Here is a 13,800-nt window from a genome sequence, read left to right on the forward strand (position 1 = left end):
GAAGATCTTTTTAAGAACACTACATTAAGATATGTTGTGGCATTTGTTTTGTCAATATTATTTTATTTGTCCTAACGACAATTTAAATATTTTCGATTTTGTTGAACACGTTCTTTTGTCCAGTTTGCTTTTTTTAGTTAAATGACTACATAAGTTACAATTAAACTTTCATGATTCAGATAGATCACACAATTTTAAACAACTTTCCAGTTCACATTTGTTATCTAAATATGTACAATCTTTTTATATGCACATTTTCTGAGGCACCAGCTCCTACTGAGCATGTGCAAGATTCACAGAATATACGTATATGTATTTTGGGATTGGCTGATGACTGTCACGTGATTCAGTGGAAAGAAAAATAAAACTAACTTTGACATTTGTCAGAAACACATCTATGACTCATGTAAAATGCAAACTAAGTGCTTTTCCATTGTCTATTTATTATGCATATATTATTTATGCTTTTCTACTGTGTTTAGTGGTCCTTAAAGGGATCTCAACCTATCAACATTTCTAGGATTACATGTAATATGGATTTTAGAGGATTTTTCCTTTTTTAAGCCTTTATTAGTAGTCCCTAATACTGTATCAAAAAAAAACTTTTTTTTTTTTAATTAAATATTTTGTTTAAAATTTTAAATAACACAACAATGTAAGATCTTGAATAAAAGATACATAGAAACATAACTTTTTTTTTTTAAAGCTTTTATTTATGTCGAACAATGAAAACAGAAGATAACATATCATTGACCAAAGCACCATGCAGGGTGTTAAGATGAATTACAATAAAAAAAAATTCAACAGAAGATTATTTGTCATGTAATACAGATATACTATCAATCAAACAAGTCATTGTATAGACATTATATGAACAAAGAAAAATAAATGAATAACAAAATGAATGGCATATCAGCAACTATCAAATGTAAATTGTTGGGGATTTTAAATTTAAATTAAAACAAAAATTAGAAAAAAAGGGAAAAAGGTAGGGAGAGATCATCTCCCAAATCTCCACTTCTAACCCTACTCCTGCCCTCGGTGCCCCACAAGTGCTAATCCACATCCTCAGATGTCAATTTTAGACTGAACAATTTCTCCCCACTCCTAAACATCTCCCCCTGTTTCTCAAATTAATTTTAAAGTTCTCTCGTATTAGAAATCCATTGGTGTGTTAACCATCCCCAAAGTACTAAGTCCATAAAACTATTGGAGCTTAGAAAAGGAGAAAGTATTTGTTTTTGTGATGAAGGGAGATATGTTTTAATTATAGGTAGCCATTCATTAAAATAGCTTTTAATCTTTTTTTCAGAGAACATGTTGGCATTATATGTTTCAAAGATAATTTGAAAATGGATATCCTTAAGAAATAATGAAAAACTAGGTGAGGTATTAGCCTTCCAGTTTTTAAGAATCAGATGCCGAGTAACCAGGATAATAGTATTAATGGTTCTATGATTTTTGATTGGACTAGCATTTTCCTTTAGCAAAAGGAAGACCCTCTTCGCAGAGATTTTAACATCTCTATATAAATTATTATACCAATAGAAGATTTGTTGCCAAAATTGGAACATTTTGGAACATGTCCAAAACATGAATAATATCTTCTTTACTAAAAGAACAGCAAGGGCAGGTGAGAGAGAGAGGAGAGACCTTGTTCAATTTTCTTATGGCTCATAGGGACCTCACATTGATCCAGATAGTTAAAGCTTTGCGCCAAGTTAGAGATCTCTAAAGGAGAAATTCGGGGGATCCAAAAATGTAATAGTTTATTTAAATGAATTTGGCCATGCTTCGCAAGCAAAATGCCATAAATTAAAGAAATTGAGTGGACACCCAACGCAAATTTATTTATACATGTTTTGACCTCTGGATATCATTCATCAATAATTTATGTCGAAAGTTCAGGCCTTTGTCAGCCCATGAATAAAAAACTGCCTGGGAAATTCCGGGTGTAAACTCAGGGTTCCCTTTTATGGGAAAACATTTAGAGAATTTATACTTTACCCCCAACCAAGAACAGAACCTCTGCCAAGCCAAAATTATATTTTTCATAGTAATTGTCTACAGTTAAAGGCAATTTATTAGGAGGGCAATGTAGTATGGCCTTTGAAGAGAAGAGAAAAATGATAAATATTTCTAGTTGTTGTGGCAAAAAAGTTCCATTCACATGACCAGTCAAGGGCAATTTTGCCAAGAGTAGCAATATTATATATATTAATATCTGAAAAGGCAAACCCAGCATATCTTCTTTTCTGCATCAATCTAGGGAGGGCAATATGTGCTCTTTTGCCTTTCCAGATAAAAACAGCTTGAAAGCTACCAATATCCGCCCTGGAAATGAATAGAGGAAGAGTCTGAAATAGAAAGAGAATCCTGGGAAAAATAATAACTTTAAATTTATACGGGGGGGGGGGGCAATAAAAATGGAAGAGAGGCCCCAATCTTCAGATCCGTACTTGCTTTCTGAAAAACATGATGGAAATGTAATTTATACAGAGAATTAGGGTTTTTATTAAGGAAAATACCTACATATTTAATAGATTGAACTACTCAAAATGGATGTTTTACGTGAAAGTGAGAGGGGGTATGAACCCATATTAGTTCACTTTTCTGGAAAAAAAATTTATATCCTGAAAAGGAACTAAAAAAAGAGGATTTGCATAACTTGAGGTATTGTTTGGGCGGAGTTTTTCAGAAAAGTGAGTAAGTCATCGGCATATAAAAGAATTTTAAGATATGACCCAAATTTAATTCCTATCAACTCTTGTCTTAACTATTTTTCCAATGGCTCAAGAGCAATGTTGAACAGAAGAGGGGAAAGTGGGCAGCCCTATCTTGTGCCCCTTTCGAGTCATATACCCGTAGAAAAAGCTTAATTAATCAGAAGATGATGAAAAACTATTATACAAATTATGTATAAAGTGACAGAATTGATCTCTGAACCCTAAATTCTCTAAACTATGGAACCAATATTCCCACACAATAGAATCAAAGGCCTTTTCTGCATCAACTGTAAGTAACGCAATGTCCTCATTATTAGTTTTCTATTATTAGTTTTCTTTCCATAATTTGAACTATTCAAGAAATAGTCTAACATTGAAGTATCTTTACGGATATTTTTTGATAAGTTTCTACCTCTCATGAAACCTGTTTGATCAGGATGAACAATTTAATCAAGCCATGTATTTACCGTATTTGCAATAATACTTGTAGGAAGTTTGTAGTCTGTGTTTAAGACTGAAATTGGCCTATAGGAAACCATATCTTCTGCATCTTTACCTTTTTTGAAGATTAGAGAGACATTAGCAGCCAAAAAGATATTAGAAATTGAGTCATTTGCTATAAAAATTGAGTCATTTGCTATAAAATTTTTATAAAATATTTTAAGTAAAGTATCCTTCACATTTTCTGCAAGAATTTTATAATATTCTGCAGGAAGCCAGTCTGGACCCGCAGCTTTATTAAGTTTAGCATGTTTTATAGTCTGTAAAATTTAATCTGAGGAGCTGGGAGCATTGAGCACTTGAAGATCAGATTCTGAAATCTTCGGAGTGACAATTTTGTCCCAGAAGCTATCCTGATTTACAGGATTAATATTAACCTTAGAGTATTAATTGTTAAGTCAGAGAATATTTTCCTTATTTTGTCTGTCTGTATAGCGTTTATTATCTAATTTAATAGCCACAATATAATTTTAATATTTTCAATTCTTAGTTATTTTAGCTAGATATTTAGCAGAGCACCTGTAAAATCCTTTGAAGCGAGTAAACAATTTTTGATTCTATTATTAGCTACATTGAGTTTAATGGCGCGATCGGGCAGGCTGTGAGTAGGCAGCATGCCGCGATGCGCTGTTGAAAAAAATCAACCGCTCAGTAGAGCCAGGAGCGGCTTTCTGTAAAATTTATTTTCATAGGCAAATATCTCTGCAGTCCTTTGATATAGAAAGCTGCCACTAAGCTAATGTTATATAATTCTGCACGGTTTACTGCTCCTTTAAGCAATATTGACTCTAGAGGTTCCTAACTTGATTGGACAATTGTATCTCTGTAGCTTTAGATTTCCTATTCCAGGTGGACAAAAATGATTTGATTTCACCTCTGAGAACTGCTTTAGAAGCTTCTCAGAATGTTTCAATCTTATTATAATAAGAGATATTGAACGTACAGAAATCTTTCCATTTCTGAATAAGCCAATTAACTAATTTTGGACTGCTGTAGAGATATCGCGGGAATGCAAAACTCAGACTGTTAGATTTATATTTTGGAGATGAATAAAAAGACAGGGACAGTATTGCATGATCCGATATAAATATACCATGTATTTTGGGATCTATCTCCAGAATGGAGAGGGTTTCAGAAACCAACAAGAGATAAATTCTGGAAAATGTCTTGTAAGACTTAGAGTCACAGGTGAAACATTGACTGTCCGGAATTTTAATTGTCTAGATGTCTCGTAGTTTTAAGGAATGACAACATTTCTTAAACATTTTCGAGATTTTGTTATATTCATGGGATTTCTTGGTGAAAAGCCTCTCCAAGTCTGGGTGAAGGGACATATTGAAGTCCCCACCTAGTATTTTGTTACCACTTATAGGAAGGAATAATTTCATTAAAAAAAATTCCCAAAAAGCCGGGCAGAATGTATTGGGGCCATAAATGTTGCATAACGTATATTTAATCCCTTTACTTTCTATTTGTATAATAATAAATCTAGCATCTGGGTCAATATCTGTAATTAAAATATTATATTCCAAATTCTTATGGATTAAGAGGGCTACACCGCATGTCCTTACACTGGGGGCAGCAATGACCTCTCCACCCCATCTTGACTTAAGTTTGATAGTTTCTGATTCCTAAGATGAGTTTCTTGTAATATAACGATGCCAGGCTTGTGTTAAGCAACTTGATTAATTATCAGTTTACGTTTAATAGGAGAAGTAATGCCTCTTATGTTCCATGAGAGGATATCATTAAAACCCATTAATAAAATCCACAAAAACTGGGATGGCAAGAGGGGAGGAGAGGGAGAGAGAGAGAGAGAGAGAGAAAAAAAAGGTGGGGGAGGGAATAAAAAATCCTGACATAACAGCTAATTTTGACAAATCAAATTAAAGAGAATCGCCATAAACATATATAACCGTCTTTTCCCGAGGTTATAAATACATATGAAAAACATTCTAATTATTAAAGAACGAAGTGTCTTATATTAAGAATAACCTCAATGCTCTTAAATTGTCAGCATATATTCTTCCACATTATTGAGAGTTATCCTTTTACCATTGTCTTCCACAATTATTTTAGCCGGATTGATCAGGCAAACTTTTAAACCTTTATCAAGTAATTGAGCGCAAAAGGGAGACATTTCCTTTCTCTTTGCTGAGGTTTCACTTGAGAAGTCAGGGAACAATAGTATTTTATTATTTGAGATGGTGAAAGGGTTAATTTTTCTATATAGATTCATCAATTCAATTTTATCTTGAAAATTAAGGACTTTAAAAATTAAAATTTTGTTTCAGGGTGAACCATCAATATTAAGTTTTTTGGGACCAATCCTATGTGCTCTTTTGATGGCTAAAGGGAGTTTCTGACTACGGATACCTAATGCCTGGCGGAAAATAATGAATGCAAATTTAAGTAAGTCATCATTCTCCAGGTTTTCTGGCAGTACAACTATAATATTATTGCGCCTGGCGCAATCTTCTAAGTCTTCTAATTTGGCTTGCACCATATTTATTTTAGATTCTTGTTTTTGAATACAGATTTTTTGCGTATTTTTTTTTTTTTTTTTTAAAGTGCTACTGTATTGTCTTTTTATTGTGCATTTGTGACTTATGCAATGCTACTGTATTTTTTTTTATAACTTTATTTACAACCAACAATGTATCCAACATACAGAAATAAGTTTAAACCCTTGCCGGGCAAAAATACAGAAATATAAATAAATACATAATTCATAAATCCATAAACCCAATGAGTTTTCAACTGAACTACAGTGTCTAGCTTTACCATTTTCTAGTGTACATTGTTGCGATTATATCTTTTAAATTACAAAGAAAAACAGGAAAACAAGTGAGACAACATCCTAGAGTAATATTCCTTTTGCTTAGCTATAAAGCCGGAGGTCCTTTTCTATATAAACTAAATTCTATATCAAGAAACAAACAAGCAAAAAAAAAAAAGACAACAAAACACACCCCATATGGTTCCTTTTCCCTGTCCTCTTCTCTGATATATGTACCTCAAGCTATATCAATTCTAGTATTTCTATAAATTTGAAAGGATAAGTGAGTATATTTTGCTCTCTTGGGAAAGCCTTCAAGAACAAAGACCATTTTTTAAAAAACATGCTTCTTGATTTTCTCTCTCAAACAACTCTGAATCTAATTTTTCTATTATACATTGTTTTTTAATAAAATTAATCAATTCTGTCAACTTAGGCTCTTCTCTGCTTTTCCATTTTTTTAAGAATCAAAAAATGTCTTGCAACTAATATAGCTGCATTAATTATTTTCTTTTCCTCTACGCAGCTCCAATTGTCAACGAGAAATAAGATTCTATGTCAAGTACAAAGTTCTCTATCCCTATAGTTCTATTGAGTCAATACTGCATCTTGCTCCAAAACTGGTATATCTTTGGACATGTCCACACTAGATGGATCATATCTGCTATATCTGCTGCCTGTAAATGACATTTGCTACATCTATTAAACTCTGAGTTTTTCCACTTACACCCTTTCAACGGAGTATAATAGGATTGATACAGAAATTTCAAATGTTACTCTCTAGGTTGCAGAGCGTGCAGTTCTTTCTACTATTGTAATTGATTTTTTAATTTGTTGCTTATCTAATCCCGTGCCTCAAAGGACTGGTATCCATTTCTCTGCTATATTTTGAAGGTTTCTATCTCTTTCTTGTTCTAGTATGATTTTATACCAGGGTGCTATGAAGGACATTCCTTGCTTCACTAATGCCAACCATTGTTCTAGAGCTCCCAACTCCAATCAAAACCATGTTTAGAAGTTAATTCAGTTATGTAATGTCTCACTTGTAGATATGCGTAAAAATCTTTATTCGATAATCCATAATCTGTCTTTAGAGAGTCAAAACTTTTTATGACATAAGTCTGTTTATCCTACAGCTGGTATGCATATGTTAATCCTTTGTCCTTCCAGGTCTTAAATACCTTAGAAGGAAGCCCTTACAGAAAATCTGGGTTTCCTTTTTTTTTTATTGAGGTTTAAGTAAAGGCATACATCATCATAAAAACAATTCTTACATCACATGAAATACGACTTCAGTTTTACAAAAGGTGCAATCAGTAAAATAAAGGGAAGTTAAATATCAAGCCAACATTTTATACACCATGTGGACAATATATAGATAAGATGCCAAACAATTAGGAACCTTCTAAATGTCACCATAGGTCACTCTTGGACCTCTGTAGGTAGTGGAAATATTAAAGCTAGAGAAGGTAGTTTTAGACATAGGAGACCACTTATGGATCTCAATGGTAAACCTCGTTTTTATAACATTTTATACCATGTACAAGGAACTAGAATGATGTCATAAAGATTAGGCAGTATGAACAAACATAACAAAATCTTAGGACATATATAACATTTCTAACAGAGTGTAAACCTTCCTAGATATGCCAGAGGCCACTCATGAGCCTCAAATAAATAGATGATGGTAATATGGGAGGGCATCCTTAGGTAAAGGAGACCACTCCTGGGTCTCAAATTAAAACACTAATGTAAATACTCTGTAGAGCATACAATTAGGACACCTGCTCACTGAGTCTAAGAGCTAGGTAATAGAGGGCGCTCCATGTATAGGTAAACAAGCCCTGAAACTTGGGATGTAAATATATATTGTTATAAGCATTATGGGGGCTAAGTAGTAGTCGCCTAGGGCGTAAGTGCCACTAATACTATCCTAATAGAAATCAATAAACTATATATACACAACTTTATTAAAAAACGTTTTGGAGAGGAGGCTGGTAGGAATGCATGCCAGGCAGTTACCATAAATAGATGAAGATGTAAATTTAAGTGACATGGTCACAATAGTTATTGGGTAGTTAGGCTAGTAATTCACAGTTATAATGGGCTCTACATATTAGAACATTAATAACAGTAGACTGTAAACATATCAGTTCTGCAAATACAATAATTCTTATTTAGCTCTCCAGTGTAAAACATCACCTCCCCGTTTGTATAATATATAATATAAATTATAAAGTCTGCAAGCCTGATATCTAGTAGGAGCTATTCAGCTTGCTTAATCCATGCCAAGCTATAATAGTCTTATCCTTTATATGATGTGAAAAGTGCAGCTAAAATATGGATATATGCCTCCACACAGTGTCAAGGTCTGTAGAAAAACAAACATGGCAAACCCCGCCACCTCGGCCGCTGATAGCTGAGTCACCATATACTGCGTAGGTAGCAATATTGTACTAGATGGCAACATAATAGGAGATTTTAGAAAAGCTGTCTTGCAAACTGAGGGAGATTTAGCACATGTGAGAATTAGACTAAAGGGGGAGAGCTTAACGGTAATATACCTTGTGAGCCATATTATACGTTAAAAAAAAAAAGACTTATAGATGATTCCAACCTACTACCTTGCAGGGAGTAGTCATCCTAACATACTCGATAAAAGAATTAACTTTAGTAACTTGCCAAAAGAGTGTCCAGAAAAACTGAAGTCAGTCCAGGGTGACGCTATTGGGAGCGCTTAGCCTATTCCGGTGCGGTAATTCTCCCCATGTATCACAAGTACACCACCGGCTGAGACCAAGACCAGTCCCAGGGAATCAAAAATGTCCGCACACAGACCCTGTGTCCTGCGCAACATGAGACCGTACCCTAGCGCCTTCCCGGTCTGGTAATTTTCCACGATCTGTCCATTGGCCCATAGGTCCTCTCCTGTAATGTTAATAAATTTGCATGGCGCATTTGGGGTCTCTGTGCAAGTGAAGAGGCCCCGGGTATGTGTAGTTTCAAATCCTTTGCGGGAATGGCCGCGGGCAGGCACCTCATCAGCCTCGGATAATACAGGCCTCTGGGGGTCCAGGCTGTTAACTTGATTCAATTGCGGTACCTCTCCTATCACAGATTTAACCCTGAAGCTCTCAGCGCAGCCCGCTAGTGCAGCTCTCCATTTCAGATCGGCCAGTCGCTTCGATTTGTCGGACGGTACTCTCGCGGCTATCAAATCTGCGCTTTGGGGAGTTGGTGAGGTTTGAAGAGGCTTCCCCGTTTGGTTTAGTATGGAAACATGGGACAGGCATGCAGAAGGTTTGGTGGGTAGTTTTAATGGAGGCTGCGTTTCTCCCTTTGCTTTGATGTATATGTGTTTTAGTGAGGCGAATTCCTCTTTAAATGTTGCACATAGCTCTTTAAAGTGGGCGTCCAGCATGGCTTTCATTTCTCTCAGAATCAGTTCAGTGTTCAGCGCCATTGTAAACGATGCTTGATCGATTGTAATATGTCCCTTGTCACATAGGATGTCAAAAAGAAAGTTCTACTGTATCCTATTATAGGATATCGTAACCCCGGAGTTCGGGGGGGGGGGGGGTAATAGTACGGCAGCCCCAGACCTACAGTCCATAACTCATTCAGGATCTGTTGCTATATCACAAATTGCTGCGTAGTTACACAGAGAGAAAATGGCTTCCAGACCTGATATCAAGCTTGTCCCGTAGCTGCCTCAGAGAACATAGGCATAGACTCCATCAAACCATCAGCTCCTAGAGGGAATCTACTCCCCTTGGTATATATCTAATGCAAGGCAATAAATATTCTAAATTTGGTTATATTTAGTTAGTAAACTTGGAATCCAGTTCAGAGAGCTTCACAAAGATGCGACCAGCCGCAGTGAGTGTAGGCTCCGCCCCCCCTGGGTTTCCTTTTATTGTTAAATATTTAGAGACAGCATAATTCAGATCTAGTTTCCCACAATTTTTTTTGCCATGCCCTTATTGGGTCTATTAATGATTTTAGCCCTCTTATCTCTTGTGGCAATTTGGCTGTTTGAATATGTATTATCATGGTTAAGGAGTAAGGATATACCATACTTTGGTCTAGATCAATAGGGCTTACTCGAGAACCATTCTACTACAATTTTGCCCAACCCTATTAAATGATATACTTCAATGTCTGGCCGCCATTTTGCTTTGAAAGAGAGTTTTTTTTTATCGGCTTTTCTGGGTTTCTTGCCCTGCCATAGAAACTTGATCACTGCTCTGTAAAAAGTTTTTATAGCCTTTCTTTTTAATAACAGAGAAATATTTTGTATAATATAGAGAATTTTAGGAAGGGAGATCATCTTAATTAGGCTAATTCTACCCAATAATGAAAGTGGAAATTTCTCCCAGTTTCTAAAGTCTTCCTTGACTTTTTCTGAACTATGGAGAGTATTTAGCTTATACCAGTCCTTCCTATCCAAAGAGACCCTAATACCTAGGTATCTAAAAGTGCTTCTTTGAATGGGATTTCTTTAGCAGAGTCCGAATTCCTAACAATCCATAAGATTTCGGACTTGGATGTATTTAACTTATAGCCTGCAAAAGAGCCATATAAATTAATAATGTTTAGCAAACGAGGAATATTCTTTTTTGTGTCGCTCATAAAAATTAATGTCATCTGCATACAATGCTATTTTTACTTCTCTACTCCCGACTGATTCCTTCAATCTCTGTTCTAATTACGATAGCCAGGGACTCTATCGCTAGATCAAATAACAGTAGAGAGAGAGGACAGCCTTGTCGTGTTTCTCTACCTAAAGTGGTTTTATCAGACAGCTGGTTGTTTATAGAATTATTGCCGTTGTTGGAGTTTTGTATATATTAGTTATAAGATTTAGAATATTGCCCGAAAAGCCAAATTTCTAAAGAGAATAGAACAAATGGTCCAAATGAATGGAGTCAAATGCTTTTTCTGCATCTAATGAGATTATTACTTTATCTTGGTCTTTCAATTATTTCAAGCCCTTTCTCCACTGCTAAAATAATCCAAAATCGCAAATACCTAATATTTAAAGATGAATTTCTATTTTTAATGAAACCAGTTTGATCCCTATGAATTATTTCATCCATAAGAGTCTGTAATCTTCTTGCTATAATATTTGTTAAAAATGTATAATCTGTGTTTAGCAGTGATATGGGTCTATATGACCCTAGCCTATCTGATTCCTTATTCTGTTTTAGTATTAGTGTTGTCCATGAGGCTAAGAAATTCAAGGACATCCCTTTACTTTCTGAGAAATAAAGTTCAAACAATTTTTTTAAATATGGGACAATGTCCGGCGTTAGCAATTTATAGTACTCATTGGGTCAAAGGTCTGGGCCTGGGGTCTTATTAGTTGCAGCTTCTTTTATCACTGCAATGATCTCTTCCTCTGAAATAGGATTATTTATTTTTTGCAAGGTTTCATTAGATATTTTAGGAACTTTAGTATTCAACCAAAATTATTTTCTATTATTTTCCTAAGATGATATGGCTGCATAGACATCTTTAAAGTACTCGAAAAATGCCTGCAAGATCTCTTTATTAGTATTAAGCATCACACCATTTCTTCTAATTGCATCTATCTTATTTGACTTATTATAATTTTTCACTAATTTGGACAGGAGATTCCCTGATTTATTTCCAAACCTAATATATTTAGCGTTTTGCTTTAATTCTTTCTGTGCTGTAGTATGCAATAATAAGGTGTCTCTTTCTTTCTTTGCTTGTTCATATTTAGCCCAATTTTGACTTGTTGGATTATTTAAATAACTATTATATGCATTTATTAGGAAACAAATCCCTTCCTTTTCTTTATTTTTTTGTTTCTTTCTTATCTTACTCAGATATATTATTTCCCCTCTGAGTACTGTTTTGGACACTTCCCAGAACATTTCTGGTTTAGTTATATATTCTCTATTGTGCACAACATACTCTTTCCACTTTTCCTGAAGCCATATTTTAAATTTGTTATCCCCCATCAGATAAGAAGGGAATCTAAAACGTCTAAAATGTATATTAGATTTATGCAATTAAATAGTCAAACTAATAGGTGCATGATCTGATAGAGTAATCTGGTTAACTAGAGCTGAATTTTCTGAGTTGAGAACCTTATCATTAACTAAAAACATGTCTATCCTAGAGTGCAATTTATGCGTTTTTGAAATACATGTAAACTCTCTTATCTTTTCAGTCTCCAGATATCTTTTAACCTCAAGTTATTCCTTAATTTTTTTTTAAACGTTTCTTTCATTTTATCTCTCTTTGTCTTGATTGTCTTCCCTTTTTTCCTTAGTCTATCGGAACGTTAGCCGTCATATTAAAATCTCCTCCCCAGATGATATAACCCTCTGCTTCTATACATTTTGCCTGGAGAGAGTCCAAGAATTCTGTTGTCAAATTGTTAGGCCCGTACACATTACAGAGAGTAAAAAGCTCATTAGCTATTTTTAATTTCAGAATTATAAATCTTCCCTCTGAATCAGCATTAGTTTGTATAATTTCATATGGCATTTTTTTTACCCAGTAGTATGGCCACTCTTCTCTTTCTACCAGCAAAAGGAAGGTGTAGCAATTACCTATTTTACCCATCCAGTTTTTAGTTTTATGATTTCATTCTGTTTGAAAATCTGTCTCTTGTAAGAATGCAATATTGGCTCTCAATATCTTTCTGTTTAATAGGAGAGACTATACCACCTACATTCCACGAAACAAGAACAATTTTATTTACATTTGAAACCATCCTAGTATATTACGAGACTCTGTTGTTCCAGAGAAAGTGGGGGAGAAAAAAACAAGAAAAAAAAAGACCTAAAAATTTTTGTGTACTCCCCAATACCCATTTACCTATCTATTCCCTTATCCCCACATAGAGCATCTTCATACTAATCGTTTTATTACCGGCAATCTGTTAGGACTGCCTAATTATCATTGCTAACACATTCTTTTCTCATCCCTTTTTACTGCATAAAATTCCTCACATCCTGTCTATTGTGTAGTAGAATATATTTTTACCTTCCTGAATTTTAATCTTAGCTGTATATCAATATTGCCTTTATTCCTTCATTTATAAGTTTGGTGCATAAAGGCGCCATTTCCCTCCTACTATTGTATGTTTCAAGGGAATAGTCCTGAAACATCAGGATTTTATTGTCTGCTATCTGGACTGTCTGTTTTTTCCTATTAAATTGTAGTAAAGAAATTTTGTCCTGAAAGTTCAACATCGTTGCTATGATTGGCCTGGGCCTAGTTCTATTCTCTGTCCTAGGGCCTATACAGTGTACCCTCTCGACTGTCATTGGGTAACTAGGTGTAGGCATATCTAGCAGCTTTGGAATAATTTAAGATACTAACTTCATAAGTTCTTCTTGATTCTGACTTTCAGGGACTCCAATTATCCTAATATTGTTTCGTCTTGATCTATTCTCTAGATCAGAGCTTTCCAAACTTTTCATGTTGGTGACACACTTTTTAGACCTACATCATTTCGCGACACAGTAATTAATTCTGAGGTTAAACTAACTTGTTTTAAGAGATACGGACACATACTTACTATTTTAATGGGATGTATGAGGTTGATGGGATGAACACAATTTCTGAATATTTGGTGGAATATTGGATAAAGACACTCACATTTCATCATCAAGCATTTTTAAGTTTCCACTTCCTATCCTTATATCAAGAGCAGGAGCAGCAATGCACTACTGGGTGCTAGTTGCAAAAAAACCCCACTGACTTCTGACTTCAGCTCAGCGTTTAAGCTGCTGCCCTCAGAGCTCGGTGAGT

Source organism: Bombina bombina, chromosome 2 (genome assembly GCF_027579735.1).
Source record: "Bombina bombina isolate aBomBom1 chromosome 2, aBomBom1.pri, whole genome shotgun sequence".
NCBI lineage: Eukaryota > Metazoa > Chordata > Amphibia > Anura > Bombinatoridae > Bombina > Bombina bombina.